This window comes from Elephas maximus, chromosome 21 (assembly GCF_024166365.1).
Source record: "Elephas maximus indicus isolate mEleMax1 chromosome 21, mEleMax1 primary haplotype, whole genome shotgun sequence".
Lineage (NCBI taxonomy): Eukaryota > Metazoa > Chordata > Mammalia > Proboscidea > Elephantidae > Elephas > Elephas maximus.
In genome coordinates, this window is record NC_064839.1 from 62,557,086 (window position 1) to 62,584,581 (window position 27,496).

The window sequence follows — 27,496 nt, forward strand, 5'->3', positions numbered from 1 at the left end:
TTACAGATAATTTCCTACCCCCTCTTAATGCTGGAGTGAGCAATTTGATACATTTTTGTGCAGATTCTAAATCTGCAGGAATTCAACATTGTGAATTTTTTTCCTGATTATGTCCACAGTATAAGAGAAGAGATTGCTAATGATATCATTAAATAGGCATAATTTTTTTTTTTCTTTTTTTTCCCCTTGAGTTGGAATTAGGATTTCTTTCCTAGAACATTTTGATAAGAGCCAGCAAGTTTTAGGAATTTAAATATCCTTATTGTGATGTTGTGAATACTGTTAAAATTTTCCATCAGAAATCAGCAATTTCCATGTAGTTTCTTTTTAAAATCAAGAGCTTCTTTTCAACCATGTGTTCAGTTCTAGAATGCTCTTATGATGCGTTGCTTCATTTAAATACAAGATTTATACTACTTCCTTTGCTCAGAGCACTGCTGGTGCAGTGGCTAAGAGCTACAGGGAGCTAAAGCCACTAACCAAAACGGTTGGCAGTTCGAATCCACCAGCCACTCTTTGGAAACCCTATGCGGCAGTTATACCCTGTCCTGTAGGGTCACTATGAGAATCAACTCAACAGCAAAGGGTTTCTTTTGCTCAGTTGGTAAATAAGATATGCCTTAGAAACCTTCCCCCTTTAATCTGTTCCATGCGCTGCACCACTTAAATTGGTCTGTGCATATATAAAAACATAATTATCTAAAACATTTAAATATACTTTAGTACTTTTAATGTATAAGGCGCACATTAATTGTCAAATAGATAATTATAGAAAAACGTAGTGGTTTTTACTCGGTCTGTTAAGAACTTTTCATTTAAGCAATGTTTAAAAAATGGTAAACATATCAAAGAAGAATATGGACCATGAGGTTTTTGGACACTTTCTAATAAACTGGTATGTTAGCTCTCTAGCCCTGTAATTTTACCAGCTATTTTCAATTTAATTCTTTGGCTGCTAGGGAAGTTTCAGTGACTTCCTTTAGGGAAAAAATATGCTGAATACATGACCATCCTTTCCAAATGAAAGTAAAGCAACTGTAATAAAATTATGAGGAGAATATATCTCTTTTTTCTCAAAATAAGCTTTACCTATGTCACCTGCGGTGGAGGAGGGGAGAGAAGGGCAGTAAAGATTGAGTCTTGAACACAAAGTAAGTGGAAAATCTGTCAACATACCTCATTTACTGTTTACACTACATGTGCAGCCTTTTAAATATCATTGATGATAGCATTTTACTCTATCGTTATAAAGTGTTTTGTATTTAGAAAATAGCTATTCTTAGCAAATCAACATACTGTTTAATATTCTCTCCTTGTAAAGAAGGACAATGACAGCCATGTTCGATTGACAGCTCTTTAATAATTCTGCTGGCACTGTGAAATGAAAAAATAAAAAAGAAAGTCTTTCATGAGAGAAGATGAATCAAAGAGAATTGACTAAAAAAAAAAAAAAAAAATTAAGAAAAGATCAGACACTTAGATTACCACAGAAGGCACTTACAGAAAACATTTGCCTTTCTTGTCAAGTGATCATAAGCGAAGTAGAGGCAAGGAAGTTAACATGCATTATTCTATAAGACATGTTTCCCTGAGACCAACTTATATTTGCCCCAAAATATCATATTTTTATATACTGCATTTAAAATCACTTTTAAAAACTAAGGTTTAAAGATAAAACAAAACTCTCTAATTAGTCTTTATTAAATATAAATGTATCAACCTGTCACTTGCCATTGAGGGTAAACAGACTGCTGGAGATATTCCATTAATGGTATTTCGAGAACCTTCTCAACCACACGTTCAATTCTAGAGGGCTCTTATACTGTGTTACTTCATTTAAATACAGTAGCAAGATTTACACTACTTCCCTTGCTCAACTGTTAAATAAGATAAAAAAAAAATAAGATACTCCCTGGAAATACGTCTTGTTCCACCTTTCTCATAGACATATGCAGGCATACACAGATACTTTTCTGTAGTCACACATACACACTAATTTAGTAGTACTGGTGACAGAAAAATATTTGCATAGCCTTTGGTCTTGCAGTTGAAATACCACTGATTTACATTAAAAAAAAACATTAGTATTACATTAGTTTGCCTATATTTAATATTGAACCTCTAGATATTAAGTTTGTCATCTGACTTCCCCCCACAGGAATATAGGCCACTTGATGGTGGAGATTTCTGCATATATTATTCATCTTTGTGTACGCTCTGTAACAGATCCCTGGTTAAATGGTTAAGCACTCAACTATTAGCCAAAACGTTAGCAGTTCCCACCTAGAGGCACATCAGAAGACATACCTGGGTATCTACGTCCGAAAGGTCACAACCTGGAAAACCCTATGGAGCAGTTTTACTCTGTACACTTGGGGTCACCATGAGTCAGAATTGACTGCACAGCAGCTAACAACATGCGCCTCCACTAGAATAGTTCTTAACACCTAAGTGCTCGATAATTTAAAAAAAAAAAAAACAATAAAAATTGGCAATAATTGGTATCTCTTTTTCATGAACTGCTTTTCATTGTTTAGAACATTAAATTTGTGCTTAACATTTATTTTCTCTAAAAAGTTTACTTCCCATGTGTTAACCACTTGAGGTATATTTTATGCTGGTAATTTTGGTTAGTAGTTTTGCATTCACCTAGATTCAAGAGAATGGGTGGCATAAGCCCCTTTAAAGAGAAGGAGAAGCAAGCACCCCACTCTCAACAGACACCATTCAGAAAAGACGTAGGCGATTTGCTTCGCCTTCTCAAACGGGAGAGCCTTCCCTATTTTCGTCAAGCCTTTCAGTTCTTTTTTTGCCTCCTTTTCCTGAGCTTGCCCTTCATCTACTTCATAGTTAAACTGCACATAAATACAGAACTACTGGGTAAGATAATATAAATTGTGATGTTTCCGAAGTATTGACAGAAATTCAATATTCTTCTTCATTACCATTATAGCTTTTGGAAAAAGCAGTCTTGTTTAAAACAGCTCAAAAATAGAGTCTTGATCATAACATTCTAAAGATATAACTTGAGTTTCTTTGTGTTTAATAAGGAGAAAAAAAGATGCTCCAATGAACAGACATTCAACAAAATTGGTAAATGTAACTGAGTTAATTTTTCTTGTTAAAGCTGTTGTCTCTAGGAAAATATCAATGATAAAATGAGCAGCTGTAGTAGCAAAAAAAAAAAAATTATCTTATTGGTGTTAAAAACAAAACCCATTGATACTGAGTTGATTCTGACTCACAGTGACCCTACAGGACAGAGTAGAACTGCTCCATAGGATTTCCAAGAAGCAGCCAGTGGATTTGAACTGCCAGCCTTTTAGTTAGCAGAGCTCCTAACTACTGTGCAACCAGGGCTCCTTATTCATATTAAGGTGAATTAAAACACATAAGGTAAAAATCCTTTAATTTTTTTTCAAGATTCTGTTTGGAAATAAACAGTGGAATTGATCTAATGAAATAAAGAATTAACTCTTTCTATTTTTTATTTTTAAGAGTTAGTTAGTTTCTAAGTTAGTTAGTTGGTTTCTAAGAGGAGCCCTGGTGGCATAGTGGTTAAGAGTTTCACTGCTAACCAAAAGGTCGGCAGTTCCAATCCACCAGCCGTCCCTTGGAAACACTCTGGGACAGTTCTACTCTGTCCTACAGGGTTGCTATGAGTTGGAATCGACCCGACGGCAATGAGTTTGGTTTGGTTGTACTAAGGAAAAAAAAAAAAAAGGAGTTTAAAATAAGATAAATAAAATAAATGGGAAGCATGGAAGGAATATAAAGTGGCCAATTGTCTGTACCATGCACAACAAGGAGTCAGAATGTTCAGTAACATATATTCTACCATTGCTCAAACAATCTGGGAATGAATTTTCAGGAAAGAAATATTTATCCTGGTGAGTCAGTTATCCTTCAGTTCATCATGACACAATAATCTCTAGGAGTCAACTTTTACAAGTGTGGCCAGATTATAACATTCCCTCTTCTCTCACAATTACCAACTGAGCTATCTGGGAATTCAACCACCACGGCCTCCCAACCCACCTCTACCGCTACTCGGCCGTCCCTATAGAAAAAGATACGGATCTTACAGTCATGTTTGGTTACAGTTACATGGATCCAGGATGCCTAAAAGACAAAAGCTAGATCAACCAATGTATGCCTCCCAGGAATTTACAGAAAACTCTTGTCTCCACTGGGAATTAGCACTATCAGAATGTAAAATCAGAAGCTGTAGACAAGAGAAATGGAGAATCAGGTGTTTTTTTGTGTGTGTGCGTGTGTCATGATTTTGTCCTGGAATTAGCAAAAATCAAGCTAAGAAAGATGCGATTTACTAAATCAAGGACAAAAACATAGAAACATTTGAAGTAGGTTTATTTCATATATGTTGTGACTCTTTCCCTTTTTACCAATTACAGCATCACTCCTCCCAGCCAAAGTCTGAAAATTTTTGTAATACAGTACTGTTCTTTTAATATTTTGATAGATGGCCCTCAGTGATTCCCTCCTCCTTGTTCACTCCCTTGTGCATCTAACACATACAAAAAATACCTCATTGTCATTGAGTCCATTTTGACTTACGGCAACACCATGGATTACAGAGTAAAACTGCTCCATAGGGCTTGCTTGGCTGGAATTGTAATGAAAGCAGATCCCCAGCCCTTTTCTTCATGGTGTCACTGAGCGGGGGTGAATCGCCAACATTTAGTTTAGCAGTTGAGTGCAAAGAGTTTGCAACACGTAGGGACCTTATCTAATACATAAAAAAAAAAAAAAATACATAGAACGTGACAAAATATGAGATGTCAAGTCCAATATCAGGTTACAAAAAGAGCGTGATTTCCCTCCGTCCTGGGCTCTCACTTTCTCTCTCTTGTCACTTGTGTTGGGAAAGCAAGCTGCGTGCTGTAAGTAATGTATGGTGGGGCTCCCATGGGATGGTGAGGAGCCGAGGCCAGTAGTCTAATAGCCCAGGATCTGAAGCCTGCCACGAAGCACTTGACTGAACCTGGAACAGATCTTTCAGCCCCACGGGGGTCTTGAAATGACTTCAAACCAGGCCAACAGCTAGAACACAACCTCATGAAAGACTAAACCAGTGGCACCAACAAAGCTTCATCCAGATTACTAACTCAGAAACTGAGATAATGCAAGTTTTTTTGTTTTAAGGTACTAAGTTTTGGGGTAATTCATTACACAGAAGCAGAAAATTAATCATTTGGTATTTTTTAGATACAGTTTCATAAACTTATTTAAAAGTTATTTTTTGTCCTTTAGGCTAAAAATTAATCACTCATTAAAGTGTGGTTAATAAACCCATAGTTTGCTTTTAGATCGTATAGTGTTTTTATTTTTGAAATGGATTTTTTAAATTTTTTTGAGTTGGCCTATTAATAAGACAAAAGAGACATGATCTCTGAAAGCACTGAGAAAGATACTCCCTCTCACAATTCCCGATATTCATAGAGAACCATATAATCTACAACATAATAAATGGATGATTTTATTGGACAAAATGTAAAATAATAATAATAATAATAATGTAAATAAGCAAAAACTCAACAGCTATGAGGTAGAAAAGACTACACCCAGAATATCTTATAAAATTTGGCTCAGTACTTACTTAGGAGGTATCACAGGTGTTGATATTTGCATGATACATTCAAGCAGAATTTATAGTAACTTAGCAGCTGTACTGTAAATAGTGTTTTATAAAAAGCCTATTAAGCAATAACTGCTATTCAATATGCAGAGCTTAATGAAAGTGACGTGTTGCAATTTTAAGCCATTCTGGAATCATCATTAGGTAAAACTTTGACATGCAGAAGCTGTTTATATCAGTTAGTTTGGAAGAAAATATATGTATTCTTCCCCCCCACTCCCCCCCCTTTTTTTCCTTATCAAGAAAGAAGGAAACATTGATTGCATTTCAGTATTATTATTAATTTGGTGTGTAATTTTAACACAACTTACAAAAAATTCTACTTGATTTTCTTGACAGTGGGCCATTCAAGGACATTACATTAACAGCTGCAACAACATATTAATTAGGCAATAATTGTATTTCATACTTACAATTCTAGTTCTGAGTATTTTGAAAAGTGTTAAAATGATAATGGCTTTTAAAAAAAAAAAGGTTTCTAAGCAAATTCCAATTTGTTCAGAGTAAAGATACGTTTACAGTTCCGCCATGGGAAAAAAGAAATAATAATAATTCATTTCTAGGAAGCCACACCCTTTGTCACAGAGACATCGCCTCTTTGGGAGTCCCCAGGCAGTGGGAAAACACACTGACCCATTTACATCCTGTTCAGGTATACAACAAAGCAGAAAGAGACTTCATAATAATGCCATAGGCTAAAATTGGAAACCCTGGTGGCGTAGTGGTTAAGTGCTACGGCTGCTAACCAGAGGGTCAGCAGTTCAAATCCTCCAGGCTCTCCTCGGAAGCTCTATGGGGCAGTTCTACTCTGTCCTATAGGGTCGCTATGAGTTGGAATTGACTCGATGGCGCTGGGTACTGGGATCCTAAAATTTGGCCAAAAGAAGACAGATCACAAACTCACAGAAACATTACGGTAAAATCAACCTAACTATTCGTTCTATTTTGACAGGTTGGTGAAAAGAGACTGAAAAGAGGGGAAAAAATTTCATCTAAATGAATCTGAAATGCACATGAGGTGTTTCGTTTTTGTTACAGTTAGATATCGTTTTTAGATATTTCAAAGTATTAATCGAAGGTATAGTTTTTATTTCTCAGGTCTTGTTTTGTCAATGACTTGAGGTGGTGATATATTTTGCTCTTAAATTGGATTTTTTTTTCCCAAATTATTGTTAACAAAATAAGAAACAAAGGTTAAGCTTTTGAAGATAACAAGGGAGAGTAGTCTTCGAATGTATTCTAGTAGTACCCGTTTTCTTCTATGTCACAAATACTTTAGTACTTAAATAAAACTCGTGTACAGTTAAAATTAAAATAAGATAAAATGACCTATAAATTGTATCTTTTACTATATGTTATGGATTAAATTGTGTCCTCCCAAAATATGAGTTGTAAATCCTAACCCCTATACCTGTGGTGGAAACCCTGGTGGTGTCATGGTTAAGTGCTATGGCTGTTAACCAAAAGGTCAGCAGTTCAAATCCACCAGGCATTCCCTGGAAACTCTATGGGGCAGTTCTACTCTGTCCTATAGGGTCACTCTGAGCTGGAATCAACTCAAGGCCAACAGATTTTTTTTTTTTATACCTGTGGTTATAGTCCCTTTTGAGAAAGGGTTTTCTTTGTTATGTTAAGGAGGCAGTATTAGTACAGGGTGTGGCTTTAGTCAATCTCTTTTGAGATATAAAAGAGCAAGCTAGCAAGCATAAAAGGGAAGATACACTCCACCTGGTTGCCAAGGAACTCAGGATAAGGAGCTTAAAAGAGACAAGGACCTTCTCCCCAGAGCAGAGAGTGAGAGCCTTTCCCTAGGGCTGGTGCCCTGAATTCAGACTTCTAGCATTCTGAACTGTAGTTACCTGAGTAGTAAAGAATTTAATCTTGCCTTTTTTTTTTAAGACAGGTCTGGCCTTACCCCTGCCTGGGTTTCTGGGAGGTAATCTCCAAGCCATTAGAAGGATATGTCTTTGTTTGCCTAAGATATTGGGCCAGCCATGTAATAACACTGTGATTTATGATGGGGGCTTTGAGGCACACAAACAATGTGATTTAAGGTGAGGGCTTTGGGTTCTGTGGTATCAACTGAATACCAAGGTTTAAGAGAGCTTTCCCTAATTAGCAATGCTCCATGTGTATTGTCACACATCAATGTCCAGAAAGTAACTGTCCATTATTCCATAGGAAGGTCCACGTTAGGTACTTTCCTGAACTCTGCCCTGTGCACTTCTTCCCTTGGTTTAATTTTAATCCATGTTGATTAGTTGTAATAAACTTTTGTTTTAAAAATATTCTGCATTATTTATTACATTTAATATAGCTTTTCTCTTTAAACTATAAGTGCCTCATGGATGGGAATGTTGTCTGTTTTATTCAAAACTGACTCTTAAGCACCTACAAAAGTACCTGGGATATAGTAGATGGACAACAAATAGTTGTTGAATAAATGAGTAAAGGAGTTTAGTACAAAACATCCAAACTAACTAGGAAAAAAAAACCCAAATATATTTTGATTTAAGATGGACATCAGGAAGGTTATATAAGTACATTAAGTTTCTTTAAAATTTACTTTAAAATACCTCTGAATATTATACCTGATATCCTAATATGGAGACCACATTTTCAGGCCCCATTGCTTAAGAAAGTAAGAGTACTCACTCTTTTCCTTCCTAATTTTACTTATTTGCACTTTTGAATTGGCAACTAATCTTTTATTTATTTAATGCGAATATTTTCATCTCATTACTTTCCATTACTTTTTAAGTATAAATCGTGACATTTCAATTATATAAATGAGCTGCAAATAATTTCTCAATTTTTCATTTTTTTGACCTTAAATTTTCGTGCCCATGTATATACTCAGCATAGTACTTTTTCTACCACCTCACACATATTTCTAAACGTTCAGAGGGATGTTGCATAAAATATTATTAATATAGAATAATTTATCAAACGTTCATCCATTACAACATTGTATTTGTTGCTTGCTTATTTATAATATTACTATAAGGAAAAATCCTGTAGTAAGTAAAGTTGTGAATGTAACACTTTTGTCCTTTGATTTATTTTCCTTAGAAAACAACAGAAATGAGATTACTAGATCAAAGGACTGTACTGCTGTTCCAATTACAAGGTCACTGACAATAAAGAAAAAAAAAAGGAACATAATACTTTTATCTGCTAAAATTCACCAACACTACACTTAAATTTTGCGTTCTAGCTTTGTTATCTAAATATGTTTTAAAACATTCTTTGTGTTATTTTTAACAGTTTTTTGAGGTATAATATAAAAGAAAAAATAGCATAAAATTCACTAATTTTAAACGTACAATTCAATAATATTGAGTAAGTTTGCGGAACTGTGCAACCATAACCACAATACAATTTTAAAGCATTTCTATCATCTCAAAATGATTGCTAGTGCTCATTTGTACTCATCCTCCCTCCCACCACTAGCTCAAGGCAAATAATTATCTCTGTCTCTTACATAAATTTGCCTTTTCTGGATATTTCATATAAATGGAATCATGCAATATGTGGTATTTTACCTCTGGTTTCTCTCACTTAGTGTTTTTGATGTTCATCCATACTGCCTGTACTACCTCTTGACAGCAAAAGTTTACATTTCCCATGAGTACGTTCACAATAATGTTTTCTGGTGTGAACTCTAGGAGCAGAATTCTTGTCCAGGCAACTATTAAGTGAAATCATTGATATGTGAATTCATGTTACATATAATTTATTTTGAAAAATATTTTACAACACTGTAGAAATATGGAAACCCTGGTGGTGTAGTGGTTAACAGCTATGGCTCCTAAACAAAAGATTGGCAGTTCGAATCCACCAGTTGCTCCTTGGAAACTCTATGGGGCAGTTCTACTCTGTCCTATAGGGTTGCCGTGAGTTGGAATTGACTCAACAGCAACAGGTTTGGTTTGGGTTTGGTAAAAATATATAAAAGCCTTTGTTAATATCTCTAGTTTTGGTAGCAAGAAAATGTATTATTTTCTTGCCTAGAAATAATCTGAGACCTTTTTTTAAAAGAATACTGTACTATCATAATATCTGCATTTTTTTTATTCATATATTTTCACTCTCTTGACCTGCCTGCTACACTACTGATTTGCCATTCCGACAGGAACTCCAGAGCGTTAGCTGCTATATAATAGACAGACCTCTGCATTTCAGCACATTTTAATAACCCATCAGTGTAGTTCCCAGCATTTCCAAAAGTATGCAGGTATAAATTAATGATGAATAGTTTTCCTTAAAAAATGTACAATTCTTAACAGTATATTCATTCCCTTCACTTTCTGGTTCTGACCAAATGTTCATGTCCCCTGAAACCTCTGCTTTTTCTTCAGCCCTCTCAAACGATGTCTTTTCTGTTTTATGTGACTCATATCATTGAGCCTTGAAGCAGGATAAATGTTTCTCTTCCTCCTCCATTCTCTCTCACTTCTCCCTAAAAACACACCCACTTTTGGATCACATATTCTCAGACTTTGCCATCCTTCCTTTTTACAGTCTTTTACAGACCCTGTTTCCTAATCATTCCTTAATGGCATTTGCTCCTAGTACACTGTCACTCAGTTTATCACTATTTTTATTCAGGATTTTTGGTGATTTTAATATTCATAGAGATACTTTTAATACTTTTGATGTCAATGACCTTTTCCTTCACCCAATCTCAGCCATTCTCTTCCACGGTCATACATCACTCCATGTTATTACCTCTAATTGTGACGTCTCCATGATCTCAAATTCAAACCCACTCCCTCTTTTATCAACTTAAACAACTCTCCCACGCACGAGGATCTTCTGACTCTCCCTCACCTTGCTTATGCTCTAACTTCTCTACTTACCCAGTTTAGAGTCCATGAACAATTATCAAAATCTCTCTCTTGAAAACATTCCGTTAACTCTCTTACTTCATCATGTATAGTCAACAAAATCCCAACTCGGCCCTTGTACTCATTCAGCTTTTCATACTTAAAAAAAAAAAAAAAACTCAATAAATGGTCTTACTTGATACTTAGAGTCCACACTAAATTCAAGTGGACTCTGAAATCATACATTGTTTTCCTAGAACATTTAATCTCTGCCCCCTCTTAGAGAAGTATGTCATACATATACACATGGCCCAAGCTGAACTCCTGATTCCCTCATCCCATAAATGTGGCTTTCCTGCAATCTTCCCTATCTCCATTAATTGTAACTCCATCATTCTAGTCACTAAAGCTAAAGTTCATGGGATAATCTTTGATTTCTTTCTCTTTCTCACAGTCTGAAGCAAAACCTGTTTGCTCTTCCTTCAAAATATATTCAAAATCCAGTCACTTATCATCAACTCCCCTGACACTATTCTGGCTTAAACCATCATTATCTTTTCTCTGGATTATTGGGGTATCATCTAAATATGTCTCCCTGCCTTGCTTCTTGTCCCTGGTCCAGGAGGGTGGCCTTTTTCCCTATCCTCTTAATTACATAATAAAATATATAGAAGGTGATAAAGCACTATGGAGAAAAATCAGGGAAGAGGCAAAAGGAGTACAGGGGGAGGTGTGAAAAGATTGCAAATGAAATAAGGTGATCAGTGCCCGGCCACAACCGATGACTGCCCTGACAGGGAGCACAACAGAGAACCCCTGAGGGAGCAGGAGATCAGTGGAATGCAGACCCCAAATTCTCATAAAAAGAACAGACTTAATGGTCTCACTGAGACTAGAGGAATCCCAGCGGTCATGGTCCCCAAACCTTCTGTTGGCCAGGACAGGAACCATTCCCGAAGACAACTCATCAGACATGGAAGGGACTGGACAATGGTAGGGGAGAGATGCTGATGAAGAGTGAGCTACTTGTATCAGGTGGACACTTGAGACTGTGTTGGCATCTCCTGTCTGGAGGGGAGATAGGAGGGTAGAGAGGGTTAGAAACTGGCAAAACAGTCACCAAAGGAGAGAAAGGAAGGAGGGAGCGGCCTACTCATTGAGGGGAGAGTAAATGGGAGTGTGTAGTAAGGTGGATATAAATTTATCTGTGAGAGACTGACTTGATTTGTAAACTTTCACTTAAAGCACAATAAAAATTATTTAAAAAAAAAGAAAGAAAGAAATAAGGTGATCATAGAAATCTAAATTGAGGTGATATTTAAGTGAAGGTTTATTTATTCTTCTTCTTATTTTTTTCTCCAACAAGAATGCAAGGCTCATGAAGGTTTGAATTTTTCTATACCCCAGAGCCTAGAACTGCATTCCTTCAATAAATGTTTATGAAGGGCACTAGTGTAGCCACACCAAAGGGATGACCAAGATGGTAAAGTGCTCTGTCCTTTTTTTAAACTAAAAGTCATTAAATACTTTGGGGGAAAGAAGGAAAGTGACAAGCTTAAATAATGTTATTTAAATCTTCAAAAGCATCTTATATTTAATCATTACTAGTTAGTTACAAAGATATTAATTTTCATTTATAAAAGCTGACAAGCATCCAATTGATGCTTTAAGCATAGGATTAATTACTTTTCAATGATTTTAGAATGTGTGAAATGTGCTCATTGCAAATATGGTTTGCTCATTTGACATTGTTTACCTGGTTCCTATTAAGTTAATGAAGCAAAAAATACAGACAGAAATAAAGAGCAATCAAGTAGGATTTGAATACACCAGAAAACAGAAACCAAAAAACAAACAAACAAACCCATTGCCATAGAGTCAATTCCGACTCATAGTGATCCTATAGGAGAGAGTAGAACTGCCCCATCCAGTTTCCAACCAGTGCCTGGTGGATTGCAACTGCCAGCCCATTGGTCAGTATCTGTAGCACTTAACCACTACCCCACCAGGGTTTCCAGAAAATAGAAGCTATGACTTTTTCCCAATTAATTAGTGCTTTCGAGAGAAATGAGAGAAACTGGTTAACTGATTAAGTACAGGAAGAGAATAAATTCTAAAAGAATGTTGCAAAGAAAGAGAGAGAAACATAATTAGATAAAAATATGAATATCATCTTTACCATTTAGGTCTTCTAAAATAGGTCTAGACATTATGTTTATTTATTATTAGTAATCTGCTTGTTTGGAAAGCCTGGTGGCATAGTGGTTAAGAGCTACAGCTGCTAACCAAAAGGTCAGCAGTTTGAATCCACCATGCATTCCTTGGAAACCCTATGGAAAAGTTCTACTTTGTCCTATAGGGTCACTATGAGTCGGAATTGACTTGACAGCAACAGGTTTGGTTTAAACTGTTAAACTACAGTAACGCTATTTTAAAGTATATCATATATATTTTAAGAAAAAGATATATAAAAATCATGAAATGGAAAACAACAAAGCATATAATTAAGGGAGTAGGCACAAAAATATTAGAAATATTTCCACCTCCCTTTTATAGTTACTTTCATACTAAAACACAATAAAATCATATTAGAATAATAACTGAAACATTTTAGTCTGATTAGATTTAATGACTTTTGGAACACTTTCATAATGCTACTCCTGAAGTACAAACTCAATAACTTGCATAAGAATCTTTTATTTTTCTAATAACAAAAGTAGTATGTACTCATTGTAAAAACATCAAACAATACAGAAATGCTTGATTTGAAAAGTAAAATCTCCTGATAACTCAAAAATTACTATTTTACAGACTAAACCAAAAGCAAAGAATTTTCTCAAATACAATCCAACATTTTGAATAGCAGGGATGGGGGCCATGGTTTCAGAGGACATCTAGGTCAATTGGCATAACAAAATGTATTAAGAAAACGTTCTGCATCCCACTTGCGTGAGTGGCATCTGGGGTCTTAAACTCTAGCAAGGGGCCTTCTAAGATGCATCAATTGGTCTCAACCTACCTGAAGCAAAGGAGAATGAAGAACACCAAAGGCAAGGTAAATATGAGCCCAACAGACATAATGGACCACATAAACCAGAGACTACATCAGCCTGAGACCAGAAGAACTAGATGGTGACTGGCTACAGCCAATGACTGTCCTGACGGAGAACATAACAGAGAATTCCTGATGCAGCAGGAGAAAAGTGGAATGCAGACCTCAAATTCTGGTAAAAAGACTAGACTTAGTGGTCTGACTGAGATTACAAGGACCCTGGAGGTTATGGTCCCTGGACCTTCTGTTAGCCCAAGACTGGAACCATTCTCGAAGCCAACTCTTCAGACAGGGATGGGACTGGAGTATAAGACAGAAAATGATACTGGTGAGAAGTGAGCTTCTTGGCTCAAATAGACACATGAGACTCTGTGGGCAGCTCCTGTTTGGAGGCAAGATAGGAAGGCAGAGGGGGACAGGAGGTGGTTGAATGGACATAGGGAATACAGGGTGGAGAGAAGGAGTGTGCTGTCTCATTAGGAGGAGAGCAGCTAGGAGTACATAGCAAGATGTGTGTAATTTTTTGTATGAGAAACTGACTTGTGCTTTCACTTAGAGCACATTTAAAAAAAATTACTATTTTAAGTGTTGCTTTTATTAAATCATAGTTTTTATTCTTTAAAATCTAAGGAAGGCTTTACGCAGGTTGATATGGAGAATGAAAAGATAAACAAGACAAGTGAAATTACAAAGCCTAGTAGATGCTATGTACCACTCACATAACAGTGAAAGGCTACAATGAGTGATATAAATTTCTTTCATATATAGAAGAGGGAGAAATAACATTAGATGAGAAACAGCATAAAAAATTCACAGAATAAAGCACTTGGAATTTACTCGGAAGAATGGGTATATATATCCATTATCTCAGAATATTAATTACCCCAGAGTATTAAAAAAAAAAAAAAAAAACAAGAGCTTTGGCAGAAAATCTGGTATGGGAGGACAGCTACTCAAACAATGCAATGCAAATAAAATAACATCTTTGGGAAGTCAACCTATTCTTTAAGTATGAAGTTTGCATCTGGAACTGTGAAGACGAAAGAGATTTAACGCAGTTAGCCAGGTCCACGGAACTGATGCTTGGGGTCAGAAGGTGACTGATTGTGCCCCCATCCAGAATGGGGCAACTGAAGGGATATTTGAAAGAATATTTATGTGCAAGGAACAGCAGGAGAAAAACAATGGAAGTGGGTAGACACAGAAGTATCAGGTACAGTGAATTGAGTAGGGTCCCCATCATGGATTGAATTGTGTCCCCCAAAAATATGTGTCAACTTGGCTAGGGCATGATTCCCAATATTGCATGACTTTCCACCATTTTGTCATTTGATGTGATTTTCCTGTGTGCTAAAAATCCTATCTCTATTTTTTTTATGATGTTCATGAGGTGGGATTGGGGCTGTTATGTTAATGAGGTAGGATTCGTGTTATAAGATTAGGTTGTATCTTAAGTCAATCTCTTTTGAGATATAAAAAAGAGAAGCAAGCAGAGAGACAGGGGGACCCCATGTCACCAAAGAAGTAGTGCCAGGAGAAGAATGTGTCCTTTGGACCTGGAGTCCTTACGCTGAGAAGCTCCTAGTCCAGGAGAAGATTGATGATATGGAACTTCTCCCAGAGCCAACAGAGAGAAAGGACCTTCCCCTGGACCTGACACCCTGAATTTGGACTTCTACCCTACTAGACTGTGAGAAAACAAATTTCTCTTTGTTAAAGCCATCCAGCTGCAGTTATTTCTGTTATAGCAGCACCAGATAACAAAGACAGTCCCCCAAAACGGTATGCCCAAATTCTAATTAATGATACTTATGAACTTGACTTATGTGTAAATAAGGTCTTCAAAAATGTAATTCAGCCAAGGATCTTGGGATGACATCAATTTGGATTTAGGGTGGGTCCTATATTCAATGCCCGGTGTCCTTATAAGAGAAAGGAGAAGGAGATTTAACTCAGAAACATAGGATGAAGGTTAAGTGAAGACAGAGGTAGACACTGGAGTGATGCAGCTGCAAACCAAAGAATGCCAAGTACTGCCAGCAGCTACCAGAAGCTAGGAGAGAGGCATGGAACGATTCTACCTCGAAGCCCTCAGAAAGAACCAACTCTGCCAACATTTTGATTCTGTAAGAGAATGCATTTCTGTTTGTATTATTTTTTATGGCAGTCCTAGAAAATGAACACATCAGGTCCAGTCTGGTCAGTTTTGTAAAGGTCTAGGTATAGAAGAAGGAGCTTTAGGTGCAATCGTTAAGCATTTGGCTGCAAACCAAAAGGTCAGTGGTTCGAACCCATCAGCTGATCTTCCGAAGAAAAGATATGGTGATCTTTGCCCATAAAGATTACAGCCTTGGAAGCCCTATAGGGCAGTTCTATTCTGCTACACTGGGTCACTGTGAATCAGAGTTGACTCGACAGCACAGAATAACAACAGCAGGGATGGCTAGCTGGAATGAAGTTGAAGATGTTTCTATAGAAAGACTCGAGGCTGATGGGTGAGTTCTATACATATAAGGTAATTAGAGCCAATAAAGGTTGTAGAATTGGGTTAGAAATTGCCAAATAGGTATTGCATTAAAATGTGTCACAGCCAGTTTTTAATCTCAGTTATGCAATTGCTCTTCCGTGCTACATTACTGTTTGAAACAGGTTGCTGTTCCAACAGTGTTCTTTAGACATTCATGAATTAACATTATTGCATGTTTCCATGAACATGGGATCTCTCCTGTTAAATTGAACTCTATGTCTTCTATATAAACCTCAACACAAATTACAAAAAACTAAAAATGTATTATACTCATTCAACATACAATCCGGTAGCTATCACTAAAACAGACATTAATTTGGCAGCACAGATTTGAAGATATTAAGGTAACATCTTGCCTCAGCACATGGGGTGATAAGCCCTATTCTAAATTATTAAAAAAAAAAAAAAAAAAGCTTGCTTAAAAAACTCATTCTTTCTTCAGCTGTTTGACATCATCTATAGTTTAATGTTGATACACATTTTGTAATAAATGTTATGAGTAAATTTATCTGCAGATTTTTCTGTTTCGAAGAATGTATGTGCCTATTGGTAATATAACCAATAGAGACTGCTTCACCAACTTGAGTAACAAAATCCTATCTACTTATTTTGCTTACTATAGGTTTAAGTACCTATATGTCTGTAATGCTGAGTCCAATATTTCTCACTTCATTCATCCATCCTTAAACTGTTAAAGAATACTGGAATCTTCTTACTCAATCAAAAGGGTCCTCTCCAAATGCCATTAGGTAAAGAGAACTGGAGAGCCAAATTACTCACCTACTGTTCTTCTATTACTGTTACAAGGTTGAGCTTAAAAAAAAAAAAAATCCAGCACAATTAAGCGGACCTTTTTCTTGTTGTTGTTAGATTCCATCAAGTCAGTTCCAACTCACAGCGACTTTCAGTACAACAGAACAAAACGCTTACCGGTCCTGAGCTATCCTCACAATTGTTATGCTTGAGCCCATTGTTGCAGCCACTGTGTCAATCCACCTCGTTGAGGGTCGTCTTCTTGTTTAGAATCTAAATCTAGATCTCCAAATAGGCCTCAGCAGAGCACCAATCATGAGCTTCAATTTTATAACTCGCACTGATTCAAACAAGCTTAACTGGTGAGTTGTCTTAAATCAATTCTACACCCTACATTACATGTATTAGAGGCATATAAGCAGAATGGCAACCCTATATTCCTAAACCAGGGCGTTCAAAGGAGAGATTGAGAGGGAGCTTTGAATAAGAAGGAAGTTAAAGGCTTCCAAAATATTTTCTTTTACCCTAATAAATTACAAGCAGTGGAATGTTTAAATGGCATTCTGTAACTGACCCATAAAAGCAGAAGTGTCAACCACAATCCAAACAGAAAAAAAAGATAAACATTAAAATGACCCACTTTTCAGCCACCATAGCATCTCAATTAGTATACTGGGATTCTGAATATTGTTCCCTTAAATGTAGCACAGCCTGGTGCCAACAAAGACCCTGGTACCAACAAAGCCTCCAGCTCTACAAAAGAGCTTTCTTCATTTTCCACAGTGAGCTAAAAATAAATTGTATACAAGTTTGGGAAGCACTGGCCAACATATTCCCTAGTTTTGTAGAAGATTCTAAGGCTCAAAGATTATATTTCTTTCCTAAATTCAAACATCTGTTGCAAAATGGTTCCCCGTGGTTTTCTCTGATCTTCGGGCATCTTCTGAGTAAAGGTATTTACAGCTTTTGTTCCAGACTGTCTTGTCTAGTATGTTAGTAGAGCAAGGGACCTTTGAAAATAGAGGTCATATCACCTTCTGGAATAGTGGGAAGATTTGTTCCTTGACAGCAATAATCAAGATAATGTCTTCCTCCAGGGAAAATGTAAACAGGTTTGCTAGCAGCCCCACAGTATTCATTTTCTACTACTGCTGTAACAAATTCCCACAAATTTAGTGGCTTCAAACAACACAAGCTTATTATCTTCTAGTTCTGGATGTCAGAAATCCTAAGATGGTCTTTCTGGGCTAAAATTGACGTGTCAGCAGTTCATTCCTTCTGGCGACTCTAGGATGGAATCTGTTCCCTTGACTATTCTAGTTCCTAGAGACTGCCCACAGTCCTTGGCTTGTCTCCTTCCATCTTCTCAGCCAGCTGGCTGAGTCCTTCTCACATCTCATCACTCAGAATCTTAACTTTTCTGCCTCTCTCTTCCACATTTAAGGACACTTCTGATTGCACAGGTTTCTTTTGGATAACTATCGTTAGGTCAGCTTTAATTAGCAACTTCAATTCCATCTGCTATCTTAGTTTTCCTTTGCATGTGTGTGGAACTATATTAACAAAAAGCAATTTGGCCTTTTGGTCCTGGTTCCTAAACCCTGCTCAGACTGAACTTTTTCCACATTGGCTGCTGTGCCCCACCTGGCAAGTGACCTTTACCCAGGATTGGCTGATGGGTCCCACCTTGTAGATGACCTTTACACAAATTGGCTGTCTTCTCCACCCATTGACCCCTCCACCGGGTAGTCGAACTTTGCCAAGATTGGCTGGGGAGCCCACCTGGGAACAAATAAAAACCTTAGAACAGGGAGGCTCAGATGGAGGTTCCTGATGGGTGAGAGCTAGAGGGGAAGACATCCTTTGGAGATGGAGGCCCTATGCTGAGGATCTCCCAGACTGGGTAAACCTACAATGGCAATGAAAGCAGTGGCTGCAGCAGTAAAAGAACAGGCAAAGACAACGAACAGACCCAGGCAGTGACAGCAGAGTGTAAACAGTAACCCCAGTCAAGAGCTGTAACTCTCCGAGAGCTGGGGTTTCTGGAGCAGGGGGGCTGCCCACAGAGCAAGGGACATCTTAGGGCTGTCCTAGAGCTAGCCGGGGGAGCCAGGAGCCACTTGAGAGAACACGCAATAGCCAAGCCTGCCAAATGGCGTCATTGAGGTTCCTATCGAAAAGTTTCCTAATGGGTGAGAATGAACACTTGTTTTCAAGAAGAAGTGGGTCCACTTGAGATGTTGAGGATCTGTGCCGGGCCCCCTCCCAAATCTCACCCTATGTACTTTTTTGTTTCTGTTTACATCTCTGTTTATATCCTTCTTTGTTATTAAAGTTATTATTGAAGATATGATGTTTCCATGAGTTGTCTGTGACCACTGCAATGAATTATGGAACTCAAAAGAGAAAGAGCTCTGTGGGGGGAACGGCTGCTGTCAGAGATAGTGAAGAAGTTGGAAAATGAGGGTATTTATAGTCATGGTTATTATTTCAGTTGGTGTCCAACAAAGGTCTCCTAGTATACTGTGTAATGCAACAAATTCACAAGTTCAGGGACTAACACGTGGATGTTCTTAGCAAGCTATTGTCTGGTCTACCATACCCCTTATAGCAATGTTCCCTCTCCCATTACACAACTACTGTTTCTGTGGCTATCACCTGGCTCTCATCATGTCACCCTGTGGAAATTGAGGCTCAGGGACCAGTTGCAAACGATGTTACTCCAGCTACTGCATTCATTTCATGGAATTAACTGTCCTTTGTCTCTGACCCAAGAGTCTTGCGTCTTCTTCCAGCATCTATAAAACTGTGGCAGTCTTTCAAGTAGGATAAACACTTAGACACTTCATAGCTCTTGCCAACCTCTAAATATCTATGTGTTAAATCAGACTTTTTCCTTCATGTCAGTGTTTGCATGATTCCCAGCAGCATTAGAGAATCTTACATAGGTAGCAAGATTGCCAGTGTCAATTGGAAATATTTTAGCGAGGGTAGATATAGGAAATCGAAGGTAAGAAAAATAGTATTATGATGGGAATATATTCTCTTTAAATTTTTATCTAAATTATAGGATATTATCTTGGACTGCATTATAATGATCAAGCATCAGGAAATTTTTTAAGAAAATATTTTTGGATATCCAGAGACCCTGGAAGATCACAGAAGCAGAGAGCCTCAAGTAGCTGGTGAAAATGGCTCATTCTATTTACAATCATAGAACACATCATTTCAAAAATTCAACTCTGCGAAATGTCATGTTGAATCACCAGGTAAAACTCCATAGATCCCAATAACTACTATTTCATTTAAAATAGAAAGCATTAGCATTAGGTCCATAAATAGTATTTATCACATTGGCATAGCTTCAGAATTTGCTACATGGGGCTTAGTTTATTTAGGTTCATATTTGAGGAAATATCATTCATTCAGTCATTTATGCCTACTTTCCTCCCTTTGCTGAGTTTAAATTCTATTCAAGGCTATGTATACCATTGGCTCTTGTTCTACCGACCTATGATGGCAAATCTAAATTCCTAATTTTTCTAAACCTTAGCTCTGCTACTTTGGTGTCACTTTAAATCAGACTTCCTGACCCTCATCCTAGTTCTAATTTTTGTCCTATACTTTCTCTACCATTGCCAAAAATAATTAAGTTGAACCATCTTGTTGATGTTTTTGACATATGGTTAAAAATACACATGATTTGGCCTGAGAAATAGAAAAATGAGTAAACGAGCATGCTTATATTATTTAATACAATTAGTTATTTGAAAATTGAGATATTAACATTATCTAAATGAAATAGATGTTTCTTTTATCCTCATTATAAGAAGTTAAAATACTATTTTCTATCAGGTAGCATTTTGTACTTGAATCATCATTGTTGGTAATATATTAAATAAATTTAGTGTTAGCACCATAACACTAAAAAAAAAAAAAAGTTTTAAGGCCTTCGAGCAGCCAAGAAGTCCCTGTATTAAAATTCATTAACTAAACCCCAGGAGATGATGCTGAATCGCCAAGATACATGTAAAACTGACAGTTTATTTTTTTTTTTTCAACTTTTAAAAACAAATTAAAATGCGCTATTAGATATTCTGCCACAAAATGTTGTTGCCTTTCTTTTTATGCAAAGCCCTTGGCTAACATTCTACATTTTTTCAATGAAGGGACATGAATATGAATACACTGGTAGCACTATTTGCAACTTGTTTTTTACCCCAAAATCAGATTTTATTTTCTCCTCATCTTCAAAAAATATAAATGAGAAATAAGTCATGATATTAGATATTATGAGTCATTGCATAAAATGCCTTGATTATTGATGTTATTTTATATATGAAGTAATGATCATGTTATGAGCCTCAGGATGGGAAAATTACACCCACATGGTCTGTTTCCACTCACCTTTATCATAAATCTTAACACACTAGCTCTTTATTTTCAACATCCTATATTACATTGTATGTTCTTTGAGAACAAAGTCATTTCCTTGTACTGCGGCTGATACATACTAGGTGGTGGATATATTTTGAATGAATACACAAATGGAGGGATAAACAGGTGTCCACCTTTTTAAACATATTATTTTCTAAATAATTTAAATTTCTCATAGAGACTTGCCTGTGAATGAATATTTGCTTTCTTTCTATAAGTATTTATTATTTACTTTTATCAGAGAAAAAGGGGAAACAAAAGAATTAACTAAAAACAGGGACAAATAGCGGAAGCACAGCAAATTAACTTATGATGTTCAGGTTTTTTAAAGGTAATTATTCAACATAACCTTATATTCCCTAAAGGCATGATCCTATAATCACTGCTGTGCATCTCTGAGCATCTCTGAGGTCTCAGAAAAATGCAAATCAGAATGTATACAAAACTAATTATTCACAAGGATTAGAGCACACAGGATATCAACTAATGTCTTCATCGCATATTTCTATTCTCCCCCATTACACAGTATTCAATAAGTAAAACTTTGAATTTCAAATACTCAATCTGTGTCTATATCTATAGATATCTATATCTGTATACCAACAATAACAAAAAAACCAAACCCATTGACGTCGAGTCAACTCCAGCTCATAGCAACCCTATAGGACAGAGGAGAACTGCCCCATAGGGTTTCTAAGGATTCGAACTGCTGACCTTTTTGGTTAGCAGCCTGAGTTCTCAGCCACTGTGCCACCAGGGCTCCCCCTATATATATCATTTATTAATCTACATTACTGTAAATGTCAATACAGTGAAAAAGGGAAACACCAGCATGATTATAGTTACTATGATGATAATGATAACAGTGATGAGGGTCCCTTGATGATTCCTTGGAAGAGCCTTGGTGCCCCACAGGAGTCTATGATCACACTTTAAGAATCACTGCACAAAGGCTAAATTTGCCCTGACTCTAAGGATTGACTCTTTTAGAGTCCTAATGGAGCCCTTGCAATTTCCACAGAGATGTGTCTGTGTTTGACCAGTTGTAACTCTCATACCTACCAGCATCATGTGGCCTCTGGATTCTCCACTAAACTCACAGCTCCCTATTGCCTTAAATTTGCACATCTGTGTATTTGGCCGAAGATGTGAAACTACCTTTATACAGATTTATGAAGCAGCTCTCTTCTTTCTAGAAGCCTGCCCTACAATCTTCAGCCACCTCAACAACTCAAATTCTGATCTCCGCCTCCAAAGCTTAGCCAGACCACCATGCTCTGGGTTCTACCTGCCAGCATGGTTGTCTGTTGCCAGCTAATACGTCTCCCCTTATTCAGGGATCACTGTCCTGTACAGCCTGTTTTCTAATATCAGTAAAGAGTTGTCTCATATTGTTCATCTCCTTTTATACTGGTTTATAGTGGGAAGGCTAATCCAGTATCAGTTACTGCATCAAGGTCTTCTTATTATATTTATATTTACATATTATATTTAGATAATCTAAAAGTGATACCTTACCTATTATATCTTACAGGAGTGTCATGGGTAGTCTTATGAAACTCTTACTACCCCTGATCAAATGCATTATGTTTTGTTGATTTTTCTGTGTCAACATACACAGAAATAATTCTCTTAGCAGTTGATCACATGGATTTGGAAAGGTTTTAAATTACCAAATGCAAACTTTTTTTTTTCTACCAATTAATAGTATCTCAGAGATTAGACACATACCCGTCTTCCTTACTGCCAAAACATGCTTACAAATAACTTCAATTATCAGGAAAAAAAAGGGTAGTTGCAATCTCAGTATGTTAATTCTTCCATCATCTTACTGAACACTGGTTTGAAGAGTTCATTGACCTTTTCCATCAACATGTGGGCATTTTCTTTTTCTTGTCTATCATCAGTTATCCAGGCTTTAAACACAGGCTGACTTTCACTAGTACCCTCCTTATAATGCTCTTTAGTTCATTCTCTGTAACACTATAGATTGTCCAGACTTCATCTGAAGTCCTGTGAGACTGCCACATCAGCATACCATCATACTTTCTTACATTCCTTGCCATATCTTAAAAGTCTACAAATAACTGCAGATTCCAGAAACAAGATTTCATAAAATAGAGTAGTACAGAACTTAAGAACCTCAAAGATATCGTTAAAAAAAAAATGCAATCTAAATTCATAAAATATATCAAGGTTATTTGATACAGTCCCAAGAATGTGACTTCTTAAACTAAAAATACAAAGTGGAATAGAACTAATCGAGACACAGGCATTTTCTGGCATTTAATTTCAATGTGCAATTTACACAATTCTGAAAAAAAAAAAAGATCTAGAGGTGTATGAAAGATGTAACAGAGAAAAAGGGTAAACGGTCTTAAGTTTTCTGATACATGATATTTGTACAGATACAAGCCCTAGATTTTTCATAAATATGTCAAGAATTTTACTAACATGAATTTTTATGTCCTTCTCAGTGTCCCTATTCCTCAGTGATGTTTTGGCGCTATTTAACTTCTTAACAAAAGAGATTTTGTTTTCAAAGTGTTTGACTATTTTAAAAGGCAGATATGTCAGGAGCCTGGCGGATTAGTCACACACACCATGCCATCCCTCTACAGCAAAGACCCAAGAATCCAAGTGAAACAGATAAAAATGCCAATCCTGGAACCCTGAGCATCAAATGAAAGGATAAAGAATTAAACTGAACACTGATTGGAAGAAAAAACTGAATGAGAACAGCAAACAAGGAGAAATATAGAGCAGAGGTGCCTTGCCAACCAGCCCAACACAGTATACCCATCTTGAGGCAGGGCCAGCAGCTATCTCAGGTGAGAAGCGCAGGAAAGTAACATCATAAAATTCCCAATATGAGACAGAGAAACTGTGTATACATACTCAGAGTGAAGCAAGGTGAGCAGGACATGAACCAGAGCTAAGGAGGGAAAGTATAGGAAGGAGGGTGAGAGTTCCAAGAATTCTGGTGCTCAGAGCAGGAAAGGAGCCAAGATCTAGAGATGAGGTGACTCACCAGCAGTGGTCTCTGACCATTAGGACAGGCGGTGAGCACAGAGTAATAGATCCATAGAGTGTCAGCAGGCAGACGCCCCCTCTCTTGGCACTTGGTTGGGGCCAGGTCCAAATTGCTGGCCACAGGCAATGGGAAGCACCCTCACCAAGTGACCAGGGAAGCATGCTCCTCCTCTCCCAACCCTCCTGGTGATTAGTGGCACAGACCGCTCCCATCCCTGCTGTGCCAACCACTGGGGATCATAGTATAAGCCCCCTCTTTCTTCCCCTCCACCCAACTCCATCTACCACCACCCCTGTTCACCCAGCAAGAGCACTCTCCAGCTGCTCACACCTTCCCTCACCCTGCCAACACACCAAACAGGTGAAAAGCATGGAACCACACAGCCCAGCCTACTCACTGAGCAGGTCGACAATGCTCCTGGAGGCCTGCACTGCCCCCAGCCCCATCTACCTGCTGAGCAGGCAGAGAGCTCTCTCTCTCATTCTGGACACCCGCCCCACCCCCTGCCCAACCCTCACCCAGTAAGCAGTGAGAGTCCCATGCACCCAGCCACCTACCACACCTTGCACTCCCCATCACCGACCATACACATTCAACCCACCAACCCAGTGAGTGGCAGAAAGCATTCATGGTCCCCAGTTGCCTGCCACACTCCTGCCCACCACCTCAACTACACTGTGAGTGGCAGAGAGCACTCCTGCATCCCTGGTTGCCTGACACACCCACCTCGCCCACTGCCTTGCCCTCTGGACATGCACCATCCTATGCTCCCACAGCACTGAATCAACAAAAGATGGTGGCCTGCACCTGCCAAGCCTGTCCTCAGCTGCCCAGCATGTCCGGTGAACAGCAGCACAAGCTCGTCCTGCCTGCCACTGTCCCACCCACCTGGAGACAGGTGATGAGCACGCCAGTGCTGCCAGGTGAGCAATCAGTGGAGCATGCCTGCCCTACCCACCCTGATACATCAAAACAAAACAAAAAATCAGAAGGAAACAAGCATACAATCAATCAATAAATATATACATGAGTGAAATAACTTCTAAATGCCCTGGAAACAGCAGACAATAACAAATCATATGAAAAAACAGGATGAGATGGCTCAAAAAAGTGAGCAAAATAAAGGAACAGAAAACCTTCCTGAGGAATACATGGTAATGAAACTACATGAGAAGCAATTCAAAAGACTTATATATAGCATCCTCAAACAGATCAAGGAAAATACAGACAAAACCCTTGAAGAATTTAGGAAAACAATACAAGAACAAAATGACAAAGTAAATAGACAATTAGAAACCATATAAAAACAACACCTAGAAATCCAGATGATTAACAACGAAATGAAATAGATAACAGAACAGAACACAGAGGTAGAATCAAATCAATGGAAGAAAGAATCAGTGAAACAGAAGAAAAATTCCTTGACACTAATATGTTTGAAGAACAAAGAGCAAAAACAATGAAAAAAGCCTAAGAGTTATGTGGAACACTATCAAAAGAAAGAATATAGTTGGTATTCCAGAAAAGGAGGAGAGAAAAAAAGCACAGAGAGAATTTTTTGAGATTTATTGATAGAAAACTTCCCTAATAACCTGAAATACAAGAAGGTTTCCATCCAAGAAGCTCAACGAACCCGATACAGGATAGTTTACAAAAGAAAGTCACCAAGATATAACATAACCAAATTTCCCAAAATCAAAGACAAAGAATTCTGAGAGCAGCTCATGAAAAATGAAATATCACCTACAAAGGGACACCAATAAGATTAAGCACTAATTTCTCAGCAGTAACCATGCAAGCAAGAAGGCAGTAGTATGACGTATATAAAATACTGAAAGAAAATAATTGACAACCAAGAATCCAGCAAAATTGTCCTTCAAATATGATGGCAAAACTAAGACACTCTCAGATACGCAGAAATTAAGGGAATTCGTCAAAAACAGATGAACTTTAGAAGAAATATTAAACGAAGTTCTTTGGACAAAAAACCAATGATATCAGATAACAACCTGAGATAAAGACACACAACAGCATCACCCAGATACCAACCCAGTTAAAGAATTCTCAAAAGTAAAATAAAGCTACAAAACTGATAATAGGGAATCTGAGAGGTTATTCGGTAAATGATGGCAACTTCAAAGTAAAAAAGTGGAATAAATGGTGTAGTTACAGAACTTACAAATAGAGAGGAAGTCAAGGTGATATCAAGAAATAATCAACTGTTTTAAGGTTAGAAAGGCAAAGGTAAATTGCAGATTAATGATAAATAAAAGTAATAAATTTCCTCACCAAAATAAAGAAAAAGAAAATCAAAAAGATTCAGTAAACATGAAAGTAATGAAAGATATGGAAAGAAAATCCATACACAAAAAGAACTCAGCACAGAAATTACTGGGAACAAAGAAATCATTACCACCACACACACATACACAAAATAGAAGTATTCATACTTATCGATAATCACACTGAATGTGAATGGTTTAAATGAACTATCAAGAGGCAGGGAGTGGCAGAGTGGATTTAAAAAAAAAAAAAAATGACCCATCCATATGTTGCCTACGAGAGACATGTCTTAGACCAAAAAAAGCAAACCAAACCCGTTGCCATCGAGTCGATTCCAACTCAGAGCAACCTTCTAGGACAGAGCAGAACTGCCCTATAGAGTTTCCAAGAACTGCTTGATGGATTCGAACTGCTGACCTTTTGGTTAGCAGCCGTAGCTCTTCACCACTACATAACCAGGGTTTCCACATCTTACATACAAAAACACAAACAAGTTAAAAATCAAAGGATAGAAAAATATATATATCAAGCAAACAGTAAGCAAAAGAGGACAGGAGTGGCAATAATCTCTGATAAAAGGCAGATGTGAGAAAAAGGAAAAAAAAAGTCTTTAACAGGTATTTGGGGATTACTTGAACCCCCTGACATTTTTTGCTTAAATTCATTCCTGTGTTTTAAGTGCCCCTAAAAAAAAAAAAAATTTTTTTTTTTTATTTCTCTCACAGACTACTAACCAAATCGTCGGTGGTTCGAAACTACCAGTGGCTCCTTGGGAGAGAGATGTGGCAGTCTGCTTCAGAAAAGATTTATAGGCTTGGAAACCCTATGTGGTCGCTATGAATCGGAACCCACTCAATGGCAGTGGGTCTTTTCATTTTATTTCTCTCAAATAGTACAAAATATAAAGTCACATATTCTTTGT

The 27,496-nt window shown here is 37.4% G+C and overlaps 1 protein-coding gene across 3 annotated transcripts in view; it reads right to left on the reverse strand.

Moving 5' to 3' along the window:
- Window positions 1-27,496, reverse strand: part of SPOCK3 (SPARC (osteonectin), cwcv and kazal like domains proteoglycan 3) — a 513,758-nt gene that overhangs the window by 216,946 nt on the left and 269,316 nt on the right. The gene's annotated exons all lie outside the window — the stretch shown is intronic.